Below are 18,275 nucleotides of genomic sequence, written 5' to 3'. Positions count from 1 at the left end.
GTTCGCTACCCCTATAATCTCTGTTATATGGCCGATATCGATCCTTGTTTGCCCTTGGTTCTCGGTTGATATCCCTTTTAGTATCGGATCCAGAACCCAACTAGTCGTCTTCGACTCTTATTTTGGATTGATACCGATTGTGCACATCGGCCCAAGTAATAGCTGGGTACTCGATCAAGTTATGCTTCAGCCGCCATGAAGCCATCGAGCTTCGTTCGTTTAGACCTTGAGTGAAAGCTTGAACAGCCCAATCATCTGTGACTGGTGGTAGATCCATTCGTTCCATTTGGAAACGAGATACGAATTCTCTAGCATCTCGTTATCCTTTTGTCTTACCTTGAATAGGTCCGACTTCCTGGTTTCGACCTTTATAGCCCCAGCATGTGCTTTTACGAAAGAATCTGCAAGCATAGCAAAAGAATCGATAGAGTTAGATGGTAAATTATGATACCATATCATTGCTCCCTTGGACAGGGTTTCGCCGAATTTTTTCAGTAATACAGATTCGATCTCATCGTCCTCTAGATCATTCACTTTGATGGCACATGTGTAAGAGGTGACATGTTCGTTGGGCTTGGTCGTTCTGTTATATTTAGGAATCTCGGGCATGCGAAACTTTTTTGGGATCGGTTTAGGAGCCGCGCTCATAGGGAAAGGCTTTTGTATGAATGTTTTAGAATCTAAGCCCTTCAATATCGGTGGTGCCCCGGGGATCTGATCAACCCTGGAGTTATATGCTTCCACTTTTTTATCGTTTTCCTCGATCCTCCTTTCTCCTGACTCTATTCATTTTGTCAATTCTTTGAATATCTCGGGATTAGTCCCCGATTCTTGCTCATTTGACCTTACTATAGCTGGCCTCCGTTTTGTGGGTGACTTCTTAGGGTGGACTGGGCTCGAGTCTGGTCGGTGCCTGAGTTTGGCTCTGTAACTGGGCTATTGCTACTTGTTGAGCTTGCAACATCTCGAAGATTATACGCAAGCTGATACCGTTTTCCTCAGCATATTGGGTATTTCGAGCTGCAGACCGAGTTCCACCATGAATGTTATTTTCAGGGTCGGAACGTTGGTTTGCCTCGATGGACGCATGTGAATTGACGTTTATTGGCTCTTCGACCCGAGCTCCAACGGGATCGACGAGTGGCCTTCCACGCCCGGGGGTTAAGTTGTTGTTCTTATCTTGAAGGCCAGCTTCGTTGTCGATAGGTAGGACCATTAATTGAGAATTCGTCGTTTTCAATCTGAAATCAAAGATACTTTCAAGAGCAAGCGTAAAATTGTGTGTTTTGTAGAGATTCGTACCAAACAACCACTGTTATCCTTAGCCCCACGGTGGGCGCCAAACTGTTAACCCGAAAAACGGATAGAGTTGAATTTGTACGTAGTTCTAAAGGTACGTGGTATAAATTGACATGAATCATAAAAGTAAGTAGAAATATCGAATATTGACTGTAAAGAATGAAATACAAACCAAGTTGAATGGAGAATGATTTATGGATAAGCTAGATGAATCAATGTATAAAGCGCAAAAAGATAATTTCCCAAAATGAGAGTGTCTCAATAGTATCTGAGTTATGTTGTATGAATGCCTTGATAATCTCTTTACAGAAATAATAGCATCCTTCTTATAGCGGAGTGATCCTACTTTGGATATAACAAAAAATACATAGTGGGGAACCCATGATAGATTAGCTTTTCCCTGATTCCCGCCGAGATTCTCTCCCTTAGTGCGGCTGTAACGGCTCTTGTCAACTCGATCTTGATCGGACTCGATATTGTCTTGAGCTCGATATTGACTCGGGGCCCGGTATTGACTTGGACTCGGTATTGGTCAGTCTCTGGCTCTTAAGCTCGATAACTCCACTTCACATCGTAGCTCGATATTGGCTCGAGCTCGACAATGGCTTCGAGCTCGGAATTCGATTGGTTCCTAAAACATGAGCTCGGTGACGACCTGGCTTCAGATCTCATCATGATATTACAAAGACGCTCCTCAGTCCACTATGTTTTAATCTTGACTAATCATATGAAGGTCGAAACCGGTTTGACCGTATACACATATATAAATCATGTAGTACTTTCAGAAGCACTTTTCCATAGGCCAAATTAGCAGATACAGTATGCAGAGGCGGAGCTAGGATTCGAAGTATGTGGATTATAAATTTTAAAATAAAACACTGCTTTCAGTGAGAATCGAACCCCCATCTTTTATCAGGGAACCCACATCCCTTACCGTTGAACCAAGTCCCCTTTTATTTCTGGGTTCGGCAGTAGATATTTATATAGATTTAATAAATATTTCAATACAAATACAGGGTTTCGGAAAAAACCACTGAGTTCGCCCGAACTCGCACCCATTACTGTAGCTCCGCCCCTGACAGTATGCCTGCAATTGATCTTGTCTCTAGCGAATCACTCAGAAGATGAAACGCGCAGTAGCAGCGGGATCTCCATTCTTATATTAAGTTCTTTCTCCGAGAGTTCTTTCGTTCCTTAAGAAAAAGGAAGGAGATTTTAATTCAAAAGTGATAGAAGGTATTCTTGTCATTTGCTAATTAAATCCATAAATTATTTAATACATGTATTCTTATTCCATGTACAATTCTGCATGAAATAATACTACATAGATTTTATCATCAATTCATAAAGATATTATGTATGAAGAAAAAAAAAACTAACCAAAACTAACCATATTTATATATACTAACTATATTGGATTTTATATCAAGATTAACTCTTCTTAAGAGACCAACCAATTAAACAATGTATTATATCGTAGGAAATTACACCTAATGACTTTGAAAATGGATAATCTTGATTATTTGACCTTCATTTGTCCCATAAACAAACGGTTTAAGTTCAAAAGTTAAAAGTGTTACGCATGAGGCAAGCGAGGGGAACACTTATTAAACTTGATTGCCCATGGGACAAATGGGGTCAATAAATCAAGATCACCCACTTCTAAGACCATTCTTGCAAATCATCCTATTGCAGGAAATTGTTATGCAGAGATTAACACTCTCTTCAAATACCAACCAAACGAGCCTTTACATGATATGATGTCAAAGTCAATCATGCAATTTACCTCATGCATAACTTAGGTAAAAATAAAATATGCATAACTTAAGTTACCATCATCTAGTAGACTTCGAGATTCCAACAATGAAGGATTCTATTTTGAGTCTAGCTTATTTTAATGTCTAAAATATTTCTAAAAAAAGGCGTGAAGCTACATAGAGTATTTTTCATAAATAAGTAAATGAATAAATAAATAAAAACTACAGAGAGTCTCATCTATTTTAAGAAAGAAAGATAGGCTCTGTTCCAGAATCCAGGTCTTTCAATAATTATACTACAAATATCCAAAAGGAGTCCTGACATTCTGACTCGAGAGCTTGTCTTGTTATTTTTCATTATATAAGTATAATAATAGATCCCCAATGATTAGTCTTTGAAATAAAGATGTGAGAATGAGCAGAGGAATGGGGCGTAGAGAAGCAGGATACATCAACTTGGATGGGCTCATAAAACTGTTGTCGGAACTCAAGGATGGACCCAATAGGCTCACTCTGCAATATCTCCTGTTGTGACGCCCATTAATGGACGGTGAACTGATGAGGACGGGTAGAGAAGGAGCTACCGAGCTAGGATTTCAATTTTATGTGTTCTGAATTTTAGAACATGATTTTAAGAGGTACCATGAGTTCTAAATTAAATACTATCTTTTTTAACACAAACATATTGTTTGAGTAAAAGCTGGTGGGTTCGACCGAACCCATCCTTAGATTTCTAACTTCGCCCCATAGGGCGGGTAATAGAGAAAAAATGGCAGGCTTCTAAGTTTTTACAAAAGTAAAGTGTCAAAGTATAAAATAGAGCAGAAGTTTAGATGATATACGCATTTTTAGGCTGATAAAGGTGAAATGCAATGGACAAAACCGTGAGACCAAATAGATTAAGCGAATAATATGTGTCATGGCTTGGGTTGTGACACTTTCTCCAACTTTCTTTTCTTCTTCATCGCTCTTTCTTGTATGAGTTCTCTAAGATTTAATTTTTCTAGGAAATTTATTATTAGGTAGCAAAATGTTATATATATATATATATATATATATATATATATATATATATATATATATATATATCACTAATTTTACCTTCAAATATTAAATCAACCTCTGGAATCAACTTAAAGATCAGTGGCGAATTCAGGAAATTCAATAAGGGTTTCAAATTTTGAACACTCTTTGCCAGTGGGCTATGCAAGAATGTTCAAAGTCTATTTTTTAATCAATAATAACTAATATTTTACCTTATACGTAGTATAATTTTTCGGCGAAGGGTATTTAGTTGACCACCTTTGACCAACATAACTTCGCCCTTGTTAAAGATTGTATATAGTTTATCTTGCAGTCAGATCCATGCTGCATAAAAGCAACCAGGGGAGTCAGTTGACCACCCTTAGCCAACATAGCTTCACACTTGTTAAAGATCGTATATAGTTTATCTTGCAGTCAGATCCATGCTGCATAAAAGCAACCAGGGGAGTACTTCCTTTACATAGGAATATTAATTTTTATAGCCCCTCAAGATTTTAAAAATTATCTGTCACTTGACTCCATTGAATTTCGGTTCTGTAGTTTATTTTATAGTAATACCTTATTGAATTATCAAATAATTTTTAATTAATTTTTGTTTGAGGCGATATTAATCTAGAAGCTAAGATACAAAATGAGAAAATATCAAGAAGACGAGGGTAAGAACTCGCAACAACTTCCATATACATAGGTGAATAAATGCAAAGTAGCTAAACGTGGACAACCCGTCCAATTTCAGATTTTCTTTTGATAATTACAATACACAAAAACCATAGCTATTACAGATTATAATCTTGACATATGAAAATCAGACGAAATAGACTATACAGGCACGTCAGAAGGATAATCTTTTGGGTATCTTTTAATAGTATCTCTAATAAACTTCTCTTGCTCGTGCAGATTTGATGCCATTTTGTCATAAACGTCACCAAATGAGGTTTCTGTTAGGTGTTGTCCTGCTTTTTTTATCATATTTGATTTTTCTATCTGTTGTACGAAAGGGTAACATATTTATCATAATTGGGTTTTCCTTCTTGTAGAAGGAAATTATAAATTTTTCATATTTGGCTAGTCCCTTTTCTTGTAAGAAAATGTTTGGACTTCTATAAATTGAGGGTCCTTCCTTCTCATTCAGTAGCATCCACAATGTAGCCATATGTGGTTTGAGAATCTTGTTTACGGAGAGAACTTTACGGGACAAGTGTTAGTGTGTCACTTGTGTTTGCCTTTTCGTGAAGTTATTCTCTCGATATTTTGTATTCTTTTTTATTAAAGTGGATTGCTCATCTCCACCGTGAAAGTAGGTCAGTTGATCGAACCACGTTAAATGTTTGTGTCTCTTTTGATATATTTCTCTTTTATTGTTTGATTTATCGTTGTTCGAGGTTTGCTTGGCTAGCTTTCATATGACACCTGATTTTTCTGTCCTAACAGTTTCTCCACTTTCTCTGCAACTTGAATTGCTTCCAATACCTAATCAAAGCCAAAGATATCAGAAATTAGAAGAAAAAAGTCATACTAAACATTTGGCAGATTATATGAGGAAAAAAAAAAAGAAGAATTTTCATAAATCACTATAGCCTAATTACTATTTGTAGCTATAGTTTGCCTAATTACCATTCGTAACTACTGTAACCAAGGCGAAATACAGAAAAATAAAATACTCTCATTAAGAGTCGAACTCAAGACCTCCGCTTACTAAGCGAGTGGTCTAACCAACTGGGCTACTTGTTTCAATTCAAAACAATTGATCTCTTGTTTCAGTAGTACAAGTGGATTTGCTATAAAATTCAAATATAGCTATGAATGATAATTTTCTGAAAATATAGCTACGTATTGAAGTATGGAATGATTAGTTATTAGTTAGTATTAGGGGTCAATTTGTAATTAACACAAAGTTAGAATATCTTATTATTAAAATAGGAAGTTAGGTTGTTTAGTTGAGTATATACAGTTTGTACATCATCATTTTTTGTTAATACAATGCAACAGTGAAAATTCCCAAACTGCTTCTCTGCTTAGCTCTTCTTATGTGTTTCCATGGCTGATTCTAACATGATAACAGAGTCATGAGAGAGCAAAATTGCAGGAGCTTCGTTTGATTACTGTCACGACCCAAATCGATGGGCCGCGACGGGCACCCGGTACCTTACTCAACCGAGTACCAACATAACATATCTTTCTTATTACATCATCATGGGTAAATGGGCCAGAAGGGGTGTCATGAGATAACCAGAGTAAACATGAGGGAATACCCGACATAGAACGATTCAACCTGATATAGAAACTCATACATGTGACATACGGGCCTATAAGGCCAACGTGATCTTTTATATACTTAAAATATAGGCCGACAAGGCCATACAAGTATCTGTATACATGACATTTATCTACAAGCCTTTAAGAGCACATAAATATCATAAAGGTCGGGACAAAGCCCTGCCATACTAATCAATACATGTCCAAATCATACTGACCAAATAACCAACTACGGAGCAAATGGAGCGCAACAACACTTTCCGCTGAGCTGATAGCCTACTTGGAGGACTCTCAACCTGTCTATTAGGACCTGCGGGCATGAAACGCAGCGTCCCCGGATAGAAAGGGACGTCAGTACAAATAATGTACCGAGTATGTAAGGAGTAAAAATCAGTAAATAAAAGACATAGAGAAACATGGATTAAAATACTCAACATGTAAGTCTGAATAGCTCTGTGAATCATTTCATATTTATAATGTCATGCATATGCGTATAAATGTCATACCATGCATAGGTATATGCGTTCAAAAATCATCAAGCCTCTGAGGGCATCCCATCATATCATCTCGGCCACTGTGGGCACATCATCAACGTATACCAGTTGATTAGGTGGTGGTGCGTATATAATGTCGTAACCTTTTCCCATAACATATATATATATATATATATATATATATATATATATATATACGCGTATATAACACCATCTGGTCATGGGTCAATGTACATGTATAAATGAACGCAATGCATGAGAAGTACGTTAATAAAATCTCTCGGAACGTCATAAGACAATTATACCTCTGATTAATATCATGAAATAAATTTTATCAACTCATGTATTTTCTGAGACCCATGAACAGATGATAGAATAATATGACACATGGAGAATCAAGAACGTAGGCACTTCTAGTATTTCTATGAATAAAGTCATTTATGAAAGTGGTGCATTTGCTCGTTTTGTTTGTATCGTATGAATCATGCCAAAAGAAAAGAAGCGATAGCCTTAATATACCTGAGTCGATTCTCTTGACAATCCCTCTAACACACGTCTTTTGCGAAAACACGTAACGGCGGATCAAAGTAGGAAAAAATCCGTATGATGTCCTTGAGAAAGATTATACCGAGCTCCCTTAGAATTGCAAATCCCGTTGCTATTGCGTAGTAATAATTCGTATGAATTCCTTTGCTGAAGATTGTTACTTGTGAATTTGATATTAGGTGAATTCTTCCTTTGCAAATCCAAGAACTCCCGTTGCTCTCTTTGTGAATTAATTGTAATATTATATGACTTTTATTGAATTTGAGAAGTCTTTTATGAATTTTGCTAAAGCACTCACGTTGCTAAGATACAATCTATTATGAATTGTTGAAGATCTCATCATTTACCCATTTTGAAGCCTTTCTCCATTTGAAACTCAAGGCAATTTTCATGTAGAAATCAAGTTAATGTTGAAAGCAATTTATGTTTGCCATGGCAGATCCGTATAATCTCATTCCTAAAATGAATGAAGAAATTTGAAAGGTTCCTTATTATAGTGGTGTGGGCTCCACTTGATAAGGGATACTTGGCCAAAGACTTTTCCAAATTTTGCCACCTTTTATGTGAACTTAAGAGTTACCATTTCTGTAAGGCAAGGCTGCCAATGTTCCTTAAACTTTATCCAAAGTCTTAGAGTTTCAAATGAATTCTTTAAAATTGTTGGTTGGTAGGCCCCACTTATAACTTTAATGCTTAGCAAGCCTTCTTATCCCAAAGTGTGACACCAACGTAGCATACATATTAGTCATTTCATCACTTTAATTGTTATGGTCCCACGTGGACAAGACAATTCTTACAAGTATCTATTTAAATTAATAATTAAACCAATTATCTCAAATTACTTAAAATACTATTTACTTTTAACACACTTTATACACCCTACTATCATGGTCATGTGGTACCTTATATGATACTAGTCCATAAATATGAGGTATTGTAGCTTGGACCGTATTTTATCTCAAAATGTCAAACTTCGACGAAATTCATTTTCTTCGATTTTCTTACTCTCTCACCTTCATGAATTTGCGTATCACTTGTTTGAAATAGCATAATGCTTATAATCTCAAAATAATCTCATTTCTGAACTTACGTCGATTAACTTACGACGAAACTTTAACATACGAAAATGCGGGATATAACATCTCATTTCTAAGCTTATCTCAATTTACTTATGGCGTACTTTCACGTACGAAAATATGGGATGTAACATCATTCTCCCCTTTGGAACAATCATCCTTGAATGTTGACTAATGCACTTATCATTTCCATAACCTATGTCTTCCGAATGCTTTAGTACTCTTCTTTCTATCTAGGAAACTGTTCTGTGAATAAATCCAAAGGCTAGGATATTCCCTTATTTAGGCCTTTTTCTCACACCACGACTTGTGGTCGGAATCCTTCCAATCTCGTAACTGTTGCTACCTTCTATCATGTAGCCTGTACGACTTTGACCTTGTAAGTGCGCCTATGCGACTTTTCTCTCCTTTTTCCCTCCAGCTTTTAGCCAATCTTTAGGCCTTACTTTGTAAACATATACAAAGCTTGATAAGATGTCCCTCTGGCATCTATAGGTATACTGAAGTTCTTTGCTCGGTACTTTGTCGAACTTACGAATATTGCTATATCTTATTTCATAGACCCGGTTATCCATTCTTATGACTTTACTGCATCTAGGTAGGTCATATTATACCATAACTCTTACTTCGATTTATCGTTACTGAGGTCTGCTACCAAACTCCAGGTTACTCTTCTGCTTCTTATCATATATGTATAAGTCTAAGTCCTTTAATGCTTCCTCATTATTGTTCATCTTAGGAATGATGGCCTAATCTCATCTCATACTTTATAACTTTTATCCATCCATTGCTGATTCACCTCAATATTGATCTATAATCTACCATTAATAACTTAACTTTTTATGTAACACTGTCGCTAGGGTTCACGACGCATCAAGGAACATTAGAAGTGATTTTCATGATCCACCCGAGGGCGATACTGTACTTCCATAACCGTATTTCATAGAATCCCAATGTGATTCATATTATGTGGGTATTTTAATCTTGTACCATTCATGAAATCCCCTATTTATTTTCAAATCATTACTCAATCGAAGGCCCAAACGTCATCCTTTATCTATCACAATTACACCCTTTATTCTACTACCAGGGCATCATTCCATTTCTTCTAAATGCTATTAGTCTTAGACTCCTTTGAGTTCATTCAGGCTATACTGAGCTTTCTATAACTTAGAGAAACCATTAGATCTCTTGTTTTCATGGGCTTAATCCTGAGGACTTATCTATTCTCGTCACCTTCTCACTCGCCCTTTCTTATCGTTACTCAAGTCTTCCTAAAACTTTTTCGCTTTCCCATACTTTAACTTGCGACCTATACATATCTATTTATATTACTCGCAACATTCTTTTAACTTGCTTGCACCATAGATTTTCTTGTGTTATTCTGAAACATCAAGCGAGACATCACATCTTCTATCTCTTTCATGACCTCCCTTCCACATAGGTATAATTCACATCCATAACTTGAAGCTCTATTATAACCATTACCGAATATGGAAGCTTCATACTAACTTCTTATGAGGCTGGTATCATAGAACCATTACCGAATATGGTTGTTGTACTATGTCTCTTGTACCTTTGATATTAAGAGTGATTCTGTAATGTTCTCAATCACGATTTCTATAATTTTCTGGGTCCAATAACCAGACTCCTGATTTACTTAGTTGATATAACTCTTTAGTTTCCTCTTCCTTCTGATTAGCCTTTATGTAGACTTAATCTATCTTTCAATCTGTGGCTCATGGTATTAGTTATTACTTTAGCCTTTCATGGGCACTATGGAATATCCATGATACAATCTCCTAACAATTCAATCATTTGTCTATGACGTGGACTCAATTATTTCTTTTAACTTATACTAGAGTCTTCTACGATTGTATGATTGTCAATATATATGATGCATGGATAATACTCCGAAACCTTAAGTGCGTTCATAACGTAACTAACTCTGGATCATTAATCGAATAATTCCTTACGTTCCTTCTCAACTTTCTTTAAATGTAAGCAATTACTTTTTCTGGTCGTCCTGCCACTTGTTGCATGAATACTTAGCTTATCTTAGTGCCCACATATATTGGGATTCCATACAACCCATATGATCTTGAATATCACCTTTTGATTTTTTTTTCTTCCCGTTCATTAGCCACGATAGCTGCCACTTTCTTATGGAGTGCATACATTATTGTTGTGAGACTATTGTTACAAGACCATTTCCTCTTTAGGTCACTATGCTTACGTTGAAGCCTTCTTCCTTATTTCCTCAACTAGTCTTTCGTTGTAGTACTTACGGAGGACCTTCTGACTCTTGTAAAGTGGTGATCTTATTACATCGTATACTCGACAGAAGTTTTTGATGTCTTTCCTTGCCTATAATTATCTGTAGTTACTTATTTCCACGCCCTTTGTGCTTGTAGGGCTGCTTCTGAACTAAGATTTTGATTGTCTTCCCAGTGGCATTCTCTTTTATTTCTGTAATACTCATACGGTAACTTTAACTTCCTCAAATCCTATCTAAATATATCTCAAGTATTACAATGTCATATCTGCGAGACTGAATTCCCTATGTTAGGGTTTAATATGTTTATCTTGCACGATCTGTTGATTTGTCTGTATCCTTTTGTCTAGCCATAACTAGGCTCTTCCTGAATCAACTTCTAACTATTCGTTGGCCCATTCTCATATCAATACTCTGCGTAATCTTTCTTGGGTTATTTCCTTTGTCTTAACTTACGTCTCACACTAGCTCCTTATTTATCAACAACATCTCGGACAGGAGCCCTTACTTCCTCTCCTTGACATCGTGTTTGCATAATGTTCTGGAATCGTAGCATATATGTAGGATTTGAATAAGTGCAATCTCACCCCTTACTCATTTTTATCGCATTCTTCCTTTACCATTCCATAGTTACTAAAATCACTTCATTCTGACTTAATGCCACATCACTTCATATTCCCCCATTTAGGGGAGTACTAAGATTTAGTGCTACGACGATCTACCTATAGATGTTTTACCTCTTCATCTTTGGTGTCTTTTCACATCATCGATGATCCCTACTCGCCTTGTAGTAATCCTTCTGTAACAAGGATAACAAAATTCTTTACTCACAAGGGTGACACTTAGTGTAACTGGCACACATAGTCCTTTAAGCTTAACTTTGCTCACATTGCTTGCTTTTTAGGGAAGCGTCTTCCTGAGTGCCTTTTAAAGGTTAGTCTTCTATCGTCCATTGTATTATTGCCGGAATGCAATCTCTGAAATTCTCATGATGCCGACTATTATCAAATCACTCAATCCCTAATTCATGTTTAGTTTATCTTGTTCATCAATCCATACTGATTTCTATTACTCTGGGTTTAACTTTTCCTTTTGGTAATCACGTTAGAGTCATGAACTTATTTCTTGAAATGAGGGTATGACTTTATGGCCTATACTCTTTTGTAGCCTCAAGTCCTGTCACCTCTCGTCTTTTCCTTCACTTGACTATAGACTCTGTAATACTGTCATTTGTTTTTATCTACCATTGTCATCTGTGTATCACATCTTACTCATAATGTTTCATTAACTCTCTTCTTATTTTCTTGCTAACATTTCTGTTTATTACTTTATTCTAAAACTTCAACAAGATCTTCTTTTGCTTTTAGCTCTCCTTTCTCCATCCCCTGGCTCTTTGGGTTGCCTAACATCCTCGTTCTACTAAGGACGGGACCATACTAAGGTAATATTTACCCCTTCCAGGATTCCAGTGTCTATATTTTTACCACTCATATCTAGCTGTACCATTTTAGAGTGCACCATTTGAGTGTCTCATAAGGAGATCTATTAGCACATTTGCAATATCCTTCGGAAATGTCAACTGACGCAAACAATCCATCCATCTTTTTGGGTTACTCTAACCCCAGCCAGATCCTGATATCCTGTCCTTCTCTTAAACCATATCTGTTAGTTTCCATAGGGCATAACTGAGATGGGTGCGACCGATTGTACATAGCTCTGTTACTGTTGAAGGTAACTCAAAATGTTTATATCTCTCTTCCTGAATGGTAAATAATGATAATCTTCACTAGCTGGGTACCTCGTACCCTTTTTCATCTTGCTTCTTTTACATTGTTGAAACTTGTATCTACCTTCTGATTCTCTCATTGCTTTTCACCAAATAGGTAGATATTCTTACCTTAATTTCCTTATCAAGAATCTTACACATATGTTCTACTGAAAACTTCACATTTACTCATCATAAGCATGATGCAAAAATTGAATTCCTCTGACTTAACCATTCCATAGCTATATCTCATACCAACCGTCTTTCTGGATGTAGGTATCGTTGTATTACGAATAAGATAGAGTTTACGAAATTGAGTTCTTACAATTGCGCTCTACCACACGATCTAGAGTAAGAAGAAAGAGTGACAGTCCTAAATGCCCTGTAGCCTCCTGCTTATAAGTGTGGTGCACAACACACCCATAAACAAGACTCTACTAGACATGGCTTATAAACTCCCTAGGACAGAACTGCTCTGATTCCACTTTTGTCACGACCCAAACCGATGGGCCGCGATGGGCACCCGGTACCTTACTCAACCGAGTACCAACGTAACGTATCTTTCTTATTACATCATCATGGGTAAGTGGGCTAGAAGGCGCGTCATGAGATAACCAGAGTAAACATGAGGGAATACCCGACATAGAACGATTGAACCTGATATAGAAATGCATACCTGTGACATACGGGCCTATAAGGCCAACGTGATTCTTTATATACTTAAAACATAGGCCGACAAGGCCATACAAGTATCTGTATACATGACAGATGTCTACAATCCTCTAAGAGTACATAAATATCATAAAGGTCGGGACAGGGCCCTGCCATACTAATCAATACATATCCAAATCATACTGACCAAATAACCAACTTCGGAGCAAATGGACCGCAACGACACCTTCCGCTGAGCTGATAGCCTACTTGGAGGACTCTCAACATGTCTATCGGGACCTGCGGGTATGAAATGCAGTATCCCCGGGCAAAAAGAGACGTCAGTACAAATAATATATTGAGTATGTAAGAAGTGAAAATTAGTAAATAAAAGACATAGAGAAACATGGAGTAAAAGACTCAACACGTAAGTCTGAATAGCTCTGTGAATCATTTCATATTTATAATGTCATGTATATGCGTAAAAATGCCAGACCATACATAGGTATATGCGTTCATAAAATCATCAAGCTTCTGAGGGCATCCCATCATATCATATCCGTTACTATGGGCAAAATCATCAACGTATACTAGCTGATCAGGTGGTGGTGCATATATAACGCCATAACCTTTCCCATATCCCATATACATATATATATATATACATACATATATACGCGTATATAATGCCATCTAGTTATGGGTCAATGTACATAAATGAAATGCATGAAAAGTACGTTAATAAAATCTTTCAGAATGCATGAGAAGTACGTAAATAAAATCTCTCGGAACGTCATAAGACAATTATGCCTCTGATTAATATCATGAAATAAACTTTATCAACTCACGTATTTTCTGAGACCCATGAACAGATGATAGAATAATAGGACACATGGGGAATCAAGACCGTAGGCACTTCTAGTACTTCTATGAATAGAATCATTTATGAAAGTGGTGCATTTGCTTATTTTATTTGTATCATACGGATCATGCCAAAAGGAAAGAAGGGATAGCCTTAATATACCTGAGTCGATTCTCTTGACAATCCCTCTAACACACGTCTTTTGTGAAAATACGTAGCGGCAGATCAAAGTAGGAAAATATCCGTATGATGTCCTTGAGAAAGATTATATCGGGCTCTCTTAGAATTGCAAATCCTGTTGATATTGCATAGTAATACTTCGTATGAATTCCTTTGCCTAAGATCGTTACTTGTGAATTTGATATAAGGTGAATTCTTTCTTTGCAAATCCAAGAACTCCTGTTGCTCTCTTTGTGAATTAATCTTAATCTTATATGACTTTTATTGAATTTAAGAAGTATTTTATGGATTTTGCTAAAGCACTCACGTTGCTAAGATACAATCTCGTATGAATTGTTGAATATCTCATCATTTACCCCTTTTGAAGCCTTTCTCCATTTGAGACTCAAGGCAATTTTCATGTAGAAATCAAGTTAATATTGAAAGCAATTTATGTTTGACATGGCAGATCCATATGATATCATTCCTAACATGAATGAAGGAATTTGAAAGGTTCCTTATTATAGTGGTGTGGGGCCCACTTGATAAGGGATACTTGGCCAAAGATTTTTCCAAATTTTGCCACCTTTTATGCGAACTTAAGAGTCACCATTTCCCTAAGGCAAGGTTGCCAATGTTCCTTAAACTTTATCTAAAGACTTAGAGTTTCAGATGAATTCTTTAAAAGTGTTGGTTAGTAGGCCCCACTTATAACTTTAATGCTTAGCAAGCCTTCGTATCCCAAAGTGTGACACCAACATAGCATACATATTAGTCATACATCACTTTAGTTGTCATGGTCCCACGTGGACAAGACAATTCTTACACTTATCCACTTAAATTAATAATTAACCAATTATCTCAAATTACTTGAAATATTACTCAGTTTTAACACACTTTATATACCATACTATCATGGTCATGTGGTACCTTATATGGCACTAGTCCATAAATATGTGGTATTGTAGCTTGGACCGTATTTTATCTCAAAATGTCAGACTTCGACGAAATTCATTTTCTTCGATTTGCCTACTCTCTCACCTTCACGAATTTATTTATCACTTGTTTGAAGTAATATAATGCTTATAATCTCAAAATAATCTCATTTATGAACTTACGTCGATTAACTTATGACGAAACTTTAACATACGAAAATGCGGGATATAACATCTCATTTTCGAGCTTATCTCAATTTACTTATGGCGTACTTTCATGTACGAAAATATGGGGTGTAACAATTTTACTCGCACAGATAGGCAATTTGTAAGTATCTCTTGATCAATCACAGTATTTCCCTATTTCTTTCTTGAGCTTCTTCCATCGATCTTCAATGGCGGAAGAGAAGATCGATCACACTCATCCCTTGTATTTGTAACCTTCTGACACACCTAGTTTGGTGTTGATTCCTATTTAACTCACCGGTTCTGAAAACTATGGCATGTGGAGTAGATCGATGCGACTCGTACTGAAAGGTAAACAAACGCTAGGGTTTGTAACAAGAACTTGTACTAAGGCATCGTTTAAAGAGGCACTCCATAAGGAGTGGGAAACATGCAATGCGATTGTTCATTCCTGGATTATGAACTTAGTTTCGAAAGAATTAATCAGTGGAATTATTTAGGCATCTGATGCTCGTGCTGTGTGGGAATATCTTAAGGAGCACTTTGATAAAGTAAATCAGGTGGAATCTTTCAATTATATAGTGAAATCTCAAAATTATCACAAGGAGGTGATACTGTGGCTGTATATTTTACCAAATTGAAAGAACTATGGGCAGAGTATGATGTTTTGGTACCATTTCTAAATTGTGGTTGTCCTAAGTCAAAAGAACATGTTGTGCATCTTCAGCAACAGAGGATGATGCAATTTTTGAATGGGCTTAATGACACTTATAATCAGGCATAGAGGCAGATCCTCATGAAGACAACTGAGCCAACACTTAATCAAGCTTATGTTATGATATCACAGGATGAAAGTCAACAGACCATCAATAACAACACTGAAATGAACAAGGTAGATCCTTTGGCACTATAGGCTGGAATAGGTCAACCATATTGTTGGAAGAAACAACCTTTGCAATGTGAGCATTGTCACATGAGAGGACACACTAAGGAAAATTATTACAAGCTAATTGGTTATCCAGATGACTATAAGAACAAAAGAGGTGGATATCAGCCAAGAGATGGTCAGGCAAGAGGCACTCTCACAACAGCTAACAATGTTGTAGGACCTACTAATATGAACACACCAGGAACCTCACACACCAAGAGTGGAGACTATTTCTTTACAGAAGCACAGTACCAGCAAATTCTGAACTTTCTCAGTAAAGATGAATCTAATGAGACACAGACTCAGGCACATATGTACAACTGTCTCTCTTTCATCAACTGTGCATACATCAAATTGGATAGTAGACTTAGGGGCTACACATCATATAACTTCCATATTTGATCTGTTGAGTGATGTGAAAAGTGTTGATAATTTTGGTAACAATAAAGTTAAGCTTATGGAGATAGCACTGATATCACTCACATTGGCAGTGCTTGGTTGACAAGAGATAATAAGCTGGAAAATGTTCTCTATGTCCCTAACTTTAAGTTTAACCTAATGTTAGTTTAAAAACTAACTAGGGATTTGTGATGTGCTTCCATTTTTTCTACCTGCATTGTGTATATTTTAGGATCTTTACAATTGCAGGGTGAAAGGGATAGGTAGACAGCATGATGGCTTGTATTCGCTGAAAGGAAAAGGTGTCAAACAGCTGGTGACTCAGGCTAAAGCAGCGGGAAAAACAAGTGCATAATCTAGTAGTTTGTGTCATAAAAGACTAGGTCATCCTTCTATTCCAGTGATGCAACATATTTCCTTCTTGTACCATAGAGTAGACAATGCAGTTCATAATCAATGTATTGTTTGCCTTCTGGCAAAACAACCTAGACTAAGCTTTCCTAATAGTGAGAGTAGAAGTACTAAGCCTTTTCAGTTAGTGCATATGGATGTTTGGGGACCATACAGGACTACTACTCATGATAACAAACATTATTTTCTCACTATTGTGGATGATTTCTCTAGAGCAACTTGGATTTTTTTATACAATTAAAAAGTGAGACTATTGTTTTCTTAAAGTAATTCCTTTGCATGGTTCAAACTCAGTTTGATACCACAGTTAAAGTGATTTGAATAGACAATGGGACTGAAATTTTCACCTGTTAGTGGAATGACTATTTGCAGGCACATGATGTCATTCACCAGAGCAGTTATGTGTATACACCACAACAAAATAGCATAGTAGAGAGAAAATACAGGCATATCTTAGATATTGCAATGGCCTTGAAGTTTCAGGCTTCTATTCCTAGTAGATTTTGGGGTGAGTGATTACAAGCTGCAGTTTACATACTGAACATATTACCTTCCAGAATTCTTAATGGTCAAAGTTCTTTTGAATTGTTATATGGTAGGAAATCATCACTCACTCACTTGAGAGTGTTTGGTTGCATATGCTATGCCACAAATATGTTGAAAAAGGATAAATTTGCAACAAGATCAAGACAGGCAGTGCTTATGGCTACTCTACAACTCAGAAAGGATACAAGTTATATGATTTGGCCACTAATACCTTTTTTGTTAGCAGGGATGTTGTGTTTAGGGAAAATGAATTTCCCTTTGCCAAGTCAGATGAGATTCATGTTCCATCAGTAGTGGATCATTCTATAGAGTTTTTGTCTCCTCAACATGAGCATGAGCATCCAGCAGCAGAAAGGATGGAAGAACCAAGCACTCAAATTAGTGATGAAGCTATATGTCTCGTGAAAGACCAAGTAGTACATGGTGATCCAGTAGAAGACTCCTCTGTTGATCAAGTAGCTGATCCAACTGAGGTGGAGTCTCCATGTCCTAATACACCTAACAATCAATCCAATATACTAAAAAAGTCCAGCTCAAATACAGTAACTAGGCAGTCTACTAGAACCAAACATCCTCTTATATGGTTACAAGATTATGTGACCACTAGTTCAACATCATCAAATTGTGTCCACCCTATCTCTCACTTCCTGTCATATGACCAGGTGTCACAGAAGTACAAAGACTAT

The 18,275-nt window shown here is 36.7% G+C and overlaps 1 pseudogene; it reads right to left on the bottom strand.

Moving 5' to 3' along the window:
* Positions 1–4,919: 4,919 nt before the first annotated feature.
* The window catches only part of LOC107819510 (2-oxoisovalerate dehydrogenase subunit alpha 2, mitochondrial-like), a 42,814-nt pseudogene continuing 29,458 nt past the window's right edge, over positions 4,920–18,275 (bottom strand).

This window comes from Nicotiana tabacum, chromosome 22 (genome assembly GCF_000715075.1).
Source record: "Nicotiana tabacum cultivar K326 chromosome 22, ASM71507v2, whole genome shotgun sequence".
Classification (NCBI taxonomy): Eukaryota; Viridiplantae; Streptophyta; class Magnoliopsida; order Solanales; family Solanaceae; genus Nicotiana; species Nicotiana tabacum.
This window is presented reverse-complemented; position numbering and strand designations above follow the sequence as displayed.